Source organism: Megascapheus bottae, chromosome 28, assembly GCF_031878675.1.
Source record: "Megascapheus bottae isolate mThoBot1 chromosome 28, mThoBot2.hap1, whole genome shotgun sequence".
Classification (NCBI taxonomy): domain Eukaryota; kingdom Metazoa; phylum Chordata; class Mammalia; order Rodentia; family Geomyidae; genus Megascapheus; species Megascapheus bottae.
Window position 1 is genome coordinate 1,737,131 of NC_143536.1, and position 14,824 is coordinate 1,751,954.

Below are 14,824 nucleotides of genomic sequence, written 5' to 3' on the forward strand. Positions count from 1 at the left end.
TGTTATTTTTTTGTGGCTGTATCACATACACACAGCAAAGTACCTCACAGTAAAAGCATAAGATATGCTGAATTTCCAGCAAGGAGACATTCCAATCCTATTAGCATCAAAATTGACCATCCTAAGAGCCTCCCTCTCTCCCCTTCCACTCCTCTGCACGTCACTACTGATTCAATTTCTAACAATATAGATTGGGTTGGCCACTCCTAGAACATTCTATAATGAGCACTGTATCCTGCAGGCTGGTTTCTGCGACTCCATGGGGTTTTAGTGAAATGCAACCAGAGTGTTGGGTGTGTTTGTGTTTCTCTCATCTTTCTCAGTGTGTTTTGATTGCATTGAGAGAAAATGTCACTACTTATTTGTCCATCACATGCCTTGTGGACATGTGTGTGGTTTTTCAGGTTGTGATACATTCTTAGACACGTGCCCTGCCGGGTATAATTCAGAATGCTATTTCCAGACCATTAAACATCCACCTGGATGGTTTGTGCCTGCGTTTACAGCCTGAGTAAAGGCATGGCACTTCTTTGGCGATGCTGTGAGCTATTTCTGAATACTTGGGCTAATAATAGCCCTCCTGGATGTGCTATTTGTGAACATCAGGTACGCCTTTCTTCGCTGTCTCTCCGGGGCAGTCTGGGCGTGCCTCCGCCTGCGAGCTCTTCTCTGTGCACGTGGAGTTGCCGGGGTGATGACTGCACTGCAGGTGATCCATACATCTCTGGACACGGAGAACACCAGGACAGAGGACAGGCAATAGGCATGGTCCTGGTGTGAAACGTGTGCCCACTGGTTGTCATCATGGCTGGTCATGCTCAGAGCTCACCTCTCCCTCCATGCTCCTGAGACTCCTTATCACAGCGAGCTGCGTGTCTTTTGAAGCTGCTGCTTCTGAATGTATCTGTTTCCTGTTCACTCAGCCCAGAAGAGACTGGCTCGAGGGGAGCAGATACTTAGTGGAGAAATAAATCACCCCTCTTGCCTCATTTTCCACAAGCCCAGGGAAAAGCCAACCTGGCTGGACATGGAGAATAAGCAGTGAACGCTTCTCGTGAAACTGGGCTGAGGGAGTGGACGGGGTGGGGGGCTGCTAGAGGAAGATGAGGGGGCCTGGTCATCTCAAGTGACTGTGGTGATGGTGAGAGTGACGATGCAGGTGAGGATAATGGTGGCAGTGAATGAATGGCGTTCCTGTGGTCCTGTCCCACGACACCGAGACCCGAGGCTGATCCCCCAACATGTGACCTTCCTCCCCGCACTGTGTGCGGTCGGGCGCAGTGATTGACCTGACCGAGAGGGAGAAGGAAATCCAGTCACGCGGGTTTCAGTCCCTGCGGAAGGGTTTGCCGCAGACTCTTAATCAGGTGAACTTGGATTGAAGTGCTTTGTGTGTGCAGAGCCTGCAGCTCCTCGCCAGGGGCTCCCTGGGGACGAAGGCCTGGTGACCCTGCCTGGCGATCCCATCCGCTTCTCCTTGTCAGCGGGAGCACCACAGTGGGAGCCTGTGAGAGGGCTGATCTCCTGCTCCCTGAGAAACGGCCCCATCTCCCGTTTTACCCGTCTCCACACGGCTCCCAGCTGTAAACACCGTGGACATCTAAATCCTGGCCCATTTCATCTCCCTGCACGACGTCCTCTCCGGTTTTGTTTTTAATGGTGCAGTTGTTCAGGGGATCCCTCGCTGCAGTCAGGCAGTAGAATGGAGATGGATGAATCTCAAGGGCAGGGCTCAAGCCATTGAAGATGCAGGCCCAGGCCCAGCAGAGGGGAGCCAGCCAGAAAACCGGCGGGGAGCTGATTTCAGACGGGGCTTTGAAGACAAATGGAGAGTTCTGAACTGGAAAATAGTGATTTATATTTGCAGTCTGCTAAAGGGACTTGGGGCTTTTTGCATTGTTACCGATTGGGCAGAAAAAAAAAATCACTTAACTATTTTCCATGTGTGATTTTTAGGAGATTGTGGGTTTGGGTAAAAGTCTCTCTCCCAGCAAGAGACGTAAACAAACAGGGGTCTCTCAGCCTCCATCTTCAAGTGTACATCCCTGGAATTGGGTGGCGTTTGACCTTCTGTTTTTGTCATTTGACATGTCTACTACATAAAACTCTGGAACATTCCTCCGAAATACAGCTGGAGGCTTGGTGTGGGTCTGTCTCTCTTTCTGGGCGGCTGTCATGGGGGTAATCACAGCCCTCACAGATGCTTGCACGTAGACAGGAAAAGCACCTGTGAGCCACACTGGTAAATGCAACATGGCGGAGTTGTTGTCAAGGCCACTCAGGTGACAAAGGTCATGCTCTGGCTTTTGGGCCGGGGGTCCTGAGGGAAGACACCATCACCCCAAAGTTTAGCCATTACCCTGTGGTTCTTATGTGCAATTAGAAAAGTATTTTCTTTGTGGGCCCATCTGATGCAAGTAATTAAACATGTGATGCAAGTGGCATAAATTCCTCTCACATACAAGGAAGCCTTATCAGCACAATTCCAGCCTCCATTTAGCAGCCCAGCAGTGGCCTCTAAGGCCCAGAGTCTTTTCTTCTTGTTTTTTCTTCTATTATACTCAACTATTAACTTAGTCCATAAAACTTTTAGGTTCATAAACACAAAATGGCTCCCAGAGCTCCAAACATGGTGCCAACATAAGGAGGACAGCAGACAGGATTCCTGTTACTGGACAGAAAACATGACTGAGAGAACCCATCAATATTCTCATCAAGAGTCACCTCCTGGGCCAGGAGTGGCCCCCTACCACCAGCAAGGGATTCTGGGAAAATGACAGGCCTCCCTTACGGGCTCCCTTGCGGGGTCTGAGCCGGGCAGTGTGGGTGCCCCAGCAGGTCCCTGTCTGAGGGGTTCCTGGGATGTAGGACTTGAGTTTCCAACATGCCATCCTCGCAAGCCGGCCACCTGAGGCACGGCCCCAGCCTCAGCGTGGAAGGCGTGAGGACGCTGGAAGTGGGGAGGTCACGCACTGGGTGGCTAGCTGCCTCCACGGCCCCCCGCGTCTCCGATTCCTTTGAAAGTATCTGCAGATCTAATGAGTCTGAGGAAGCAATTAGGGAAATCCATGGCGGGCGGGCGGGGAGCTCGCAGGCCCTGCAGAGCCCCCGCGGCCCCTGCCACGCGGCTCGGCCGCTCGCGCTGCCGCAGAATGTATTCAACAAAGCAAGGAGGAAATGACCTTCACCTGTTTTTAATAAGCCACTGAGCCCCACCCCAGCCCTGAGCACCGCTGGAAAGTCAGCACACCTTACACAACCTGTGGAGTTTCCATCTCCCCGGAGAAGCTGGAAGACACAGACCCACAGCGCTCCCGACCCCACACGAGGACACCAGCTCCACAATAGCCACTCCAGTGGGCTTTTTAGGGCGGGGGGCTGTCCAGAAGTCAATCATCTTCAGTGTTTGCCACAGTGTGGATGCCATGGCCACAACATGGTCCTGAGATGACTGAGCACTTTCCCCGTGACAGAGCTTGTGGCTTTCCTTCTTTCCATTGCTGCTGCAAGTGAAATTTGAAGGGAAAAAAGGCAGAATAACATGAAAAGTAAATACGTGAACCAGGCAGAACTTATCCAGGGTTCTCCTGTTGCCTGCCCTTTCCTCTGTCAGCAGTCGACAAGGACCAGTATGGCGCAGAATCACTGGCAAACGATACAGAGGTGTTTCATTCAGGGCCCCAGGACTGCGGGTCTGTATTTTGCTTGGATTAAGTTGTCCCCACGGTGGGCACTGGAATTCAGCACCCTTCTCGACCCCTCAGGGTTTCGCAGCTGATGAACTTACGATGGTGAAGGTTTTCTTTTGAACAACCAGCACAACAAAAGAGAATTATTTGCTTTAAGAATCTATGGCACCAAGAATGTGGGAGAAACACACAGAGAGTAAACAAACTCTACGTGAAAATCACCCAGGATGGCAGCACTGCCACTCTGTGGATTATTTATAGACATGTTACATTTGTTTTGCTACTGTACCTTGACAGGATAAAATAAAAAAGGTGTGCTGGGGGAGGCCTGCTGGCATTTCCCTTATTCCTTCTGTTTTCTTAGAGCGTTGGAGAGATTCTGCCACTCTCTGGGAGAGATAAATAACACACTAAATAACAGGAAAACAGAAAGTGCAGATATGAGCTGAAAATATTCTGGCCTCAGAACAATAACTGTCTAGATGGAGTTAAATGCATTTATCTCAGACAGAGAGAAATCCCTCCAGTGCTGAAGGCTTGACTCTCAGAACAAATCAAGAGCTCGAGGAATAACTGGAGCACAGGGATCCAGGTGGCGGAACTTCTTGGTTTCTCTGCTAGGATAGTAACACGTTGAAATAGATTGCTATTCCCTGTTCCCGGGAAGAGGGAGCTGTCCAAGGTTCTGTGGTTAATTTATAAGCAGTGCTAAAAGGAATCTTTAGTCACTTGCTCTTTAAGGCTGTGCATCCAGCTACTAAATCAATATGTGTTCCCCAGGGCCATTTTGAGGATGTTTGCTAAGCATGTTGAAATACCACTGATAATGTTTCCTGTCACTTTCAAGACAGCAATTAGAGGAGGAGCCTGGGTGGAGTCAGACTCATCTAGCTAACCACGTTCATTCAAACCTGATGGCTCCATTTGGCTATTAGACACAAACACGGAACTACAAATCGAATTTACACCTCATTTTTACCTCAGAGCACGCCCATAGTAGAAAGTCTGCGCAAAGATGAGAGACTAACAGTGTGTTTAATACCTGAGGAAGTTCAAAGAAGCGAAAGTAGGACTCATTAAGTGAAGGTCGGAGTTATTTGTCCCTGAAGGAATTCTCCTGCCTGCTTCTCACAGTCATCTAGCTTCCTGGCCCATGGACTTTCAGCTTGTGGTCCCCATGTCTGTTGGCCAGTGAAGATGGACGTGTGATCTAGTCTAGCTAGAGAGCTGGGATGTTTCTACCCTTTTCTGAGCTCTCTCCCAAGTCTTCCACAAGGAGCCTGTCATCCAAGGTAATGCCGAACCCTTCTTGTGCGGGCTGACCTGCTGTGCTGGAACTGGACAGAGGCTTCCTTTAGTAGTGCAGTTTCCTTGGACGAGGTTATTATTATTTTTTTGCATGACCATTTGGCTATGGAACCTATCTCAATAATTAGTCTGATCAAGCGAGGGTGTCCTCTGCCTCAACTCTACTGCGTTCCCAGTGAAATTGGACTGTTCTGGCTGAAATAATCTTTATTCCGCAATATTTACTGATGACTATTAAACGGGAAAATAAAATTAAAGTTGTGTGAAAGATGAAAGCTCTTTAGTGCCGAGAGGCATCTGTTGGCTGCTTCCATTGTCGAGCTCTAGCTCAATAGGCAAAGCACAAAACAAATTTAAATGAAAGGAAACGACTGAGCAGCAGACAAAGCTGTTAGGCCCTGGAGAGGAATGTTGGTCTCAGCCATGGGAAGGTAGACTAGCATGTTCAGAGAACAGCACACACCCCGGGCTTCCCGGGATGGCTGTTGAGAAAGGGGTTGGATTTCTGCCTTGCAAATCGTTCTCACCTTCTCCGTGGTGGTTTCTCTGATGGTCAGCATGCACGAGGACCAGCTCCCGTGCGGTGTTTCGGGAGTTTCTGGGGAGCAGGGGAGCAGGGCTCCCTCTCCGGCCTGGGCCAGCAGCAAGGTTTCACGAGGCCCACATAGCCAAGGCTGTGTTAAGACGGCTGAGAACGCACGCTGGCTCCACCAGCCATGCCACACAGACTACATAAGCCTCCTTCTATGCCAGAAGTGGGAGGAGACGTGGAAGAGGAAGGAGCCTAACATACCCAATGAGCCGCATGCCTGCCCCGTCAACCAAGGGACTCGGGGGCAGCCGACACCGTCCGTGTCACCCAAAGGAAAGGGAACGTTTCTGTGAGAAGTTCTCACCACCCAGCCCACCCGGAATCAAAATATCACGTTGGACCCAAGTGTGACCATCTAAGTGAAAACGCCATCCTAGCACAAGCTTCTCGAGGGCCCAGGGAACGAGGAGTTTCTGGGACCAGGCACACAGCCATGCGGCTGATGGAAACGCTTCTCCTTCCTTTTGTAGGCCTTTGAAGGCCTACCTCACGTATCGGACGCCACCACTCCTGCCATGCTCTGAGTGACGCGTGGGCGTCTTCCCTGGCTTTCTTTCAAATCTCTCTCTTTTTTTTCTGGGAGACCATCCTTTGGGGAATAAGAACTCGTGCCCGGCCAATAAGGACCCAGCACACACACAGGAATATTTGACGTGATCCATGAGGGTTTATTTCTGTTGTTGCTGTTCATTGAACTACTGTGGTGTTTTGACTTCCTAGAAACAGCTCCGGTAGTTCGAAAGGGTTTCCTTCCTTCACGGTGCAGGAGTAAGGGCCTGAACTTAGTGGGACTGCACGGGCCTGGGGAAAGTTCAGAATTTATCTCTTCAGTTAGGGTGCAGTCGGGAACCGATCACTCTGCTGAACTGCTCTCTCTTCCCTCTTCTCTTTGGGGGATTTTCTCTGCCTATCACTCCACTCTGGCTGTCACCAGCATGATTCAGGGGAATCAGAAACACATATTTCAATCTGGCATTTTGGTTTGTCTTCAGACTAGGAAGATACCATTGTAAAAACAAAACCACTAGGGCTTTTCCACCCTTTTGTGTCTTGGTTTCATGTTTATTTCATTTACACACACACACACACACACATAAGTATATTTTACAGATTTTGACTTTTGTAACCATTATCATATTCCAAACCTTCAATATCATGTAATTACAGTATAATCCGAGGGCCTTATTTGCAGCTGGTGACAGCAATTCAAATTTCTCCAAATAAAGCCCTTTTGTCTTCTCTCCGGTTGGAGTTGATTTGAAAAACAGCAACAACAATGAGTTAGAGAGACATTGTTCATTCTTTAGCAATGTCTATTTCAGCCACAAATATGCTCTGCTATAAACAAGGCCCTAGAGATGCTGGGAGAAGTTGCAGGTCTGAAAATTGGCATTAAATCCAGCCAGCATTAGTTAGACGCATTTATCTGGGAAATCAGAGCTGAAGAAAAAGGGGGTGGGGATGTAATCTTCCCCAAATAGCTCAAGGTTTTGTCATAAAGAATTCAGTCCTGGGAAATTTCCATGTTTCCCTCTTTCATTTGTATCCACTTAGCCTAGTCAACACTGCCCTTTTTCGGGGTGACAGGCCAGGTTCCCGTTCACCCACATGCTGGACGCTTCAAGAGGTGTCCGTGCAGCTTTTCTTGGCCTTGGGGTCCGCTGACAATTCATCCACACACCTGAAAAGTGTCTTGTACACGGCTCTCTGTATTTTATTTCCAAGTGTCCACTTGTGTTATGAAATGGCCCGCAGTGTCGGGGATAACCTGATTCTTATTCTCTCTTCCACACCCGAAGTCCACTCACCGCATTCTAAGTGCCCCGTGAGGCTTCACGTACAAACCCTGACTTTAAGACGGGTGGAGGTGTCTCCAGAATCCTCCGCTGTGCGGTTTATCTCTTGGTTATAACTCCTAGATCTCTACCTCATTTCTCTCTTTTCTTCCCTCTCGTATGTCAGGTGCCCTTGTGTGGAATTCATGGAGTGACCTGACCATCCATGTTTTCCGGCAGCCCTCTTGGTAACTGGATTTCTTGGTAATTATTTTGTAACAGGATGACCAGGAAGCCTGGGGGAGGAGGGGTTGTTTATGAAAAATGAAGTTGACTGGATAGACACAATCCAAGAAGGACACTTCTCTGTAAGTCTTCACACACTGAGACGCACGAACGACTGGGCCTCACTGTAACATTTCCATGCTCTCTTTGATCTGAGTCCCCCTCCTCCAGGCCCCCTCACTTCCTTCATGCTCCTTCTCCTACTTTTCACTGACAAGTTTTTCCCACTTAGGAGAAGAGCCGGGATGTTTGTCTTTGTCTACTTACCAGGACAGAACTCCAGTCTTTTCTAGTGGCTGAATAATGCTGCTCAGTATCTGCTCTGCCTTGCTCTGGCGTGACACACTTAGACTGATTGTGTAATTTGGTGAGGGGCAGGGAATTGCACTGTGGTAAACGGGGCTGTCCGTTTCCCATGTTGATTTCATTTCCTGCCCAAATACCCAAGTTAGACCACTGGGTCCGGTGCTGTCTCCTTGTTTAGTCTTCTGAGGACCCCCACCTGGTTTTCCAAGGCGGCTGAACCCATGCACTGATTAGGGCAAGCAAGAATGTGTCAATATAGAAGTGTTACGGAACTCTAAGAAGGAAAGGGGGAGGGAGGGAGGTGAGAGGGAGGAGAGACCAGAGTCCCCGCCCTGCCTGGACAAGTGGTCAAAGCGTAAATGCTTCGTCTCCGTGAGTATGGACAGATTAGAAAACCGGGCACATTCCTTGTTGTGTCTCTGTGGCTTTTGCCGTCTTGGCTGATACCAGTCTTGGGTCTTGAACTCGGGATCTCACACTCGCACCTGGCATTTTTCCTTTTCTTGTCTCAAGGTTGGCCCTCTGCCACTTGAGCCGCAGCTTCTCTTCTGGCTTTTCAGTGATTAATTGGAGCTAAAGATCTCAGAAGTTTTTCTGCCCAGCTGGCTTCAAACCATGCTGCTCAGACCTCAGCCTCTTGAGTCTCCAGCTGGCTAAGGTGTGAATCGTCCATGCGTCTGTGTCTGAAGTAAGCCCATGGATGCCGGGCCTGAAGAACGACTTGGGAATGCACCCGGTGCTTGAGGACGTGGAGGAGATGCCGGGAGCCCGCAGAGTCAGAGCCTGCGCAGGGAGCTGATCTCTGCCCAGCTCAAGGGAAGCATCTGCAGCTGTCCACCACGCTGGGGGAAAAATCTCCTGGCTGTCCACATTTCACCACCCTGAAGGGCAATAGTGGTTTTAATGCAGCACTTTTGAACAAGGAAGAACTTGCTATCCTCTCTGAGGCTTAAATTATTAGCCGTCCTTTCAGTTCCCAAGACAGTCATGCTTTTAAAGGCCTTTTCCACATACTTTTCAGGAGCTGCTGACTGGATTCTAGACGGAAAACTGGAATCAAGATTACTGCCACATATTCCAAAGCCACGTGGGAAATTTATGGCGGGGCAGTTTCTCAGCACTTTCAGCTGGCCTAGCTGAATGCCTGGAATAAATTTCAGCCCCTGACAAAAACAAGGGTTATTCCAGGTCATATGCCACCAATCATAATATTTAAAACCACTTCTCTTTTTGCGGAGGCAAGCAATGGAAATTCTTCTTGTAGTTTTCTGCTATTCAGAAGTCTGCCTTTGTTTCTCTTCGTCTTATGTTTGCTTCCCTGAATGTGTCTTTATAAAGCGATTGGCAGGCTGGGAGTGTGGCCTAGTGGTAGAGTGCTTGCCTAGCATGCACAAAGCCTTGGGTTTGATTCCTTGGTACCACATACACAGAAAAAAATGCTGCAAGTGATAAAGTCCTAGTCTTGGGAAAGCTCAAGGACAGTGCCCAGGCCCTGAGTTCAGGACTGGCCCCCAAAATAATGAATAAAAATAATTTGTTTTTTAAAAAAGTGGTTGGCAAAGTCTGCTGCAGAGAACACCTGCTTTAAAAGGAGTGTGTGTGTGTGTGTGCGTGTGTGTGCGCATGTGTGTACGTGTGTGTGCGTGTGTGTGCGCGTGTGTGCGTGTGTGTGTGCGTGTGTGTGGTGTGTGTGTGCGTGTGTGTACGTGTGTGTGTGCGTGTGTGTGCGTGCGTGCTTGGGCCGCCGTCCACCTTACCCAGTCCAATGCCTGTCATCTCTGAAGGAAGTAGTCATTATGAACTATGGATTATTTGTGAGGAGAAATACAGGAGCAGCTCCCGGGTGTGTTTCCAAAGCTGGAAAGGATTTACAACAAACTGGGTATTGATCGATGATTTACAGTCTGTCGAATCTGTCAGCACAGCCCGTGAGTGAGGACTTGTTAGGGCAGATAAATGAAGTCATAATGAAATGGATCGTCCCTTGATGAAAAATTAAGATCTGGCCATTGTAAGTTGAAATTTGAAATCTCTCCCTTACAGATACTATGGTTTCATACAGTGACCGGCCCCTTTCGGTTCTCTCTCCAAGCAACACACAATCCCCACGGTCGAAAGGGCTGGAAAGCATGGCTGGCACTAAGTTCAGAAGAGTGAATACCTCAGAAGAGGCAGCGTCACCTCTGCTTCCCTGCGTGCATAAGAACATTTCGAATATTTCCCTTTCAACCCCAGAAACTGCACGTGTGGCTCCCACACAGACAGTTGCTAAAGTGCAATCACACAGCTACCTGTGGCTTCAAGGAAAGGACAAGCCCAGCGTCTTCTTCCCTGCCAGGAGTGGAAAAGAGAAGAATCCCAGCAGTGGGTACGGGAGGGAGGTGTGCTGGCAGCCAAGAGGGCACTGAATGAAATGGGTGGTGAGGCCATCGTAGAAGTCAGATCAGAGCTCTGCCAGCCGGCTATCTGGTCAGACGGTCTGCTCGTTAGCACGTACGGTTCACTAGAGCTGTCTGTGCGCATCTTCTACCTGCAGGGGGAGGGGAGGAAGAGTACTTCCACTTGTCTGTCACTTTCACACCCCCAGTGGAGGTCAGAGGCAAAGGAAGCTTTTCCAGATCAAAGCCCATGGAGCCCGGGCCACCTGAGCCCAAGGCAGGATGGCGTGTTTCCATCCAGAGCCACTTCTGACTCCCTCACTACTCCTGCCCCTGAGCTCTGCGGCCGGCCACCATGGTGCCTGCAGAGAAGCCGCAGAGGAAGAAGCTGTGTGACCATGCACCTTCACCGCGTCTGCTTTCCACTGTGGAAAGCTAGACAGGGGAGGGACACACAGGACAACAACTGGGCCAGATGTGTGCTTGCCAGACTTAGACTGGGACATCAGCTTTTCTGTCAATTCCCCCACCAGTATTCTGCCAGTGCCTCCATGTTCTGTGCAGCAGGTCTTTCTACCTCTGAGTGCAAATGCAGAATTAAATCTGTGGGTCACACGAATGGTTGCTTAAACGATGGTTCTGAAAATAATGTTAATGCTGCGTAAGTGTAGAAATCAATTCCTTGTAGGAACGACTTCTCTGAAAAACAGGTGTCTATATTTCAAAGGAACAAAAGACACAGTAGTTACTTGGCTTAATCTCATCTACTTTAATCAGATTAACACGGTAGATGGCTTGCTGCTGAAAAGAGAGCAAATCCGATTTGTGAAAGGTTCAGTTAGCAAGATTGGATTGGTAAGTGTGACTTTTCCAAATGGTTATCGAGGAGCTTCACTTTCTACTATAAGACTGCCAGCGTCACACAGTGGCACAGCCGTGTTTAAGAGGCTGCGGCACAGACACTATGACCTATAAACCCACCACGCATCACACAGTGGCACAGCCGTGTTTAAGAGGCTGCAGCACAGATGCTATGACCTATAAACCCACCACGGTGTGGGAAAGCCACGTTCACAGAGAGAATACTCCTATTCCATCTTTCTGATCTCAGGAACGTGTGCAAAAACACCTTCTCTCTCCTGATGCTGCTTGCTAGGAATGGTGCAAGATCTCCACAATATACTGGCCACAGAGAGATACAAGGCAAGGATGCCAGAGGGCCAGCGGAATGAGGATGGGTAGAGGCTGTGTTTTATGATTCAAAGCCTGTCCACAGATTTATGGCCTCGCAGCGGCCCTGGTTGATGAGGCCCACCGACCACAACTGGCCCCACCGTGGGCTCCCAGACTCCACGGCACAGCTCTGCTCTGCGCTCAGGTTCACTTTCTGCCCACCAGTTCACCTCACTGTCTGCCCCTCCATCAGCTCACCCCACATTCTTCCCACTGCACCCCTTCTCCATGCTGTCTGAGCCCTAGGGAGGCAGCTCGTCCCGCCCCCTCCCCTCACTGCATGCGTTACAGACGCTGAGAGACTTTATGAAGTTCTGGGAAGTTTCCTGGCTTTGGTAATTGCTCGATGTTATCCAGGGACCTGAGATTTTTATTAACTTTTTCCACTGGCTACTAACTGCTTCCATCTTGAACTTTTTCAAAGTTTCAGATTTCATCTTGGTTTTTTTTTCCAAGAAAAATAATTTTGATTATAATGATAGCTCAGGGCCTGGCAGAAGGAAATTACGCAACTCCACAATGTGAAATCATAATCTGCCCTGGTTCATAATTTTCCCACAAGTGTTCCATTCAGACATACATTTGTCTTTAAAAAGGAAATGCATTAATTATTTAGCTCATTGGGTTTCTGGTAGATGGTACTTACATTTCTGATTACCACATCCCAGGATGGAGGTAAAGAAGAACATGAGAGGGGAAAAAAACAACTGCGCACATTAGCAGTTTTGTTAAAAAAGCTGTTAGTAAGGAAGAAAAAGTTGAGCCAGCAGGCTAAATCGTAACTGCTATAAATTGCAGCCACCTGCTCTCCAGCTTCCAAAGGAAATGATTTTTATGAAGTATCAATCAATTTCTGCGAATAGACATGGCTGTCATCTCCACTGACTAAGCGTTTACAAATCCCATTTACCTATCTTCCGCCTAGTCAAGCCCACTCGGAGCTGGGAGCTGCCAAGGTGACCTGCCTGTGGCCAGCTGGTAGGACGCGAAGGACCCTCTGTGCTAATAGATTATTGAATTCCACCCCGGCCACAGAGTCAAGTGCCGGTTGCCTTGGAGAGTGGTGATACAACGCCTGGCGATGCCGACTGCTGGGGCCAGAGGCCAGCGCCATGTTCTGTGTGAAGCCACGGTGACGGTGAAAGTGTCCGGTCCATGTATTTTCTATAGAATCTTTTATTTGGGTCCTTTGGTTTTTTCCTCCCCGCCTCTCCACTTTTTATGCAAGCCCTGGAAAGAAATCACCAGTATGGGATCATGTTTTTGCTTTTTTTCCCCTGCGTGGTAGAACTTCGATGAGTCCCAGTTTCCTACCTAATCTGTGTTACCTACTTTGGTCTTGAATAAATGTCCACTTGTGTGTGAACATATTTCAAGATAAAAATAAATGGGAGTGTTTGCAAAAGGAGAGCAGAGGCTGCTGATTCTCAGAGGAGGAGTTGCAGGTTTGGAGCTCTGGGGCTTCTGCCATGTCCATCTTCTTGCTGCATGGCCCAAGCCCAAGCCACAGGCTTTCCTTTTGTAATGAGTTCTCCCCTCCACATTTCCCATCCCCCCGAGCCCAGGCCTCCATGGACAAACAGCACTGATTGTGCTCCTGGAACGCTTCGAGGGTGTGAGTCACGCTGGGCCTTCCTGCATCTGCTCAGCCTGAATGGATCACTTCCTGCCATGGCTCATGGGCGCTTCCGCTCTCCAGAACCAAGGTGACCCCACCCCAGCTTCACCCACAGGAACAGATTCCGCACCAAGGCTGAGTCACCCGTGACAGATGGGGCGGGGGGTGGCTCTGCAAAATCAGGATGACTCCAGTGCTTCTGTATCGCCGCTATTGAGGGCAGCCATCTGGTTTCATGGTCAGAACGGTGGTGATACACCCAGACCACAACCCAGCAGCCCCCCGTCTCTTTGAACCATTGTACACTTCACGTAGCACCTGGGAGAATCAACCAAACTGGTCATAGAATCCTGTTTGCTTGCAGGTTTCAGTGACAAGAGAACATTTCCCCTTCTGCCAAAATGTTCCTTTCAGAGCTAGTGATTTTTCTCAGGGATCTTCCCTCATTTCAAAATTAAAAATTTAAAAACTCCCATCACTCCACAGCTTTAAAAAATTCCCTCTGCCTGTTCCTGAGTGGATGTGACTTTATGTCATGTTTAGTAGACACTGGGTTTTTTTTTTGTCACACATAACTACAAAGGTGGCAGAGTGAAAACTGAAGTTTGGTTTATGAAAGAAGCTATTTTCACCTGTGCTTTCTTACACCTTTAGGGCAAAGAACAATTGGAGATAAAGTCTGAAATACGAGTTGGTCTTCCTGAGAAAACGATACCCTTCTCCACTGCTAACTAACGCGTGCTCAGGTGCAGAGAGAAGCCTGCATCCTGGCGCCCTCCTGATCCTGGCATCCTCATCCTCTCCCAAGCCTCGTGGGCTCGGCCAGCCCAGGTCCAGAGCCCAGGCCCAGAGCAGCTTAGCTGCTGGTGGAGGTCAGAACTGGTCAGCTCTGGGGGAAGCCCTGCCTCCTTGCCCAGTGCTCTGTCCCTGGCTGCTGTGATGCCTGGAAGCCTGCAGCTGTGTTTGAACTGTGAGGCGTGAAATATTCCGGAGGGAAATAAGGACTTAGTGGTACGGGTGACATCATTTAGTTACCAGGAAGCCAGTTTTGATGTAGCCGCTGTGGGCTGCAGTGAATACCCTCGGCTTTAGGCCAAGCATCAGAGATTGAATTTTAATAGTAATTTCATGACCACTTTGTGTGGGTCTGGAGCACATGGCCTCTTGCTCTGGGCCAGGCCTCCTGGAACCATCTCCCCCTGACTCCCACCCCACCTCACCCCTCTCCTGTACCCTGCCTGACCTCCCTACTGCGGAGCAGAAGCCACCAGGGTTCATGAACACAGAATGCAAGACTGGCCGGATTGGCAGGAAGTCCAGGCTAGAGGACAGTGTGTCTGAGTTAAGTCTGTTGTTGCTGTTGTGACAGTGACACCATCAGGGGTGCTACATTCTCAGGCTACCACCCGCTGTCGGTGGCATACAACTCCCAGAAGACACACAGGAGGCCCTGACTGAGTCTGAACTTGTGACCCAGAGGGGAGAGATTCCTGAAGGACCGGTGTGATGGTGGCCCCACTGGCAGCTCCAGTCACCCCCCACCCCCTGCCTGGTCTTCCAGCCGCCATTCCCGGAGACTGAATCCTAAATCTCCATCTCCCTCTTAACAGACCATAATGGAGAGCTGAAATCAAACATTA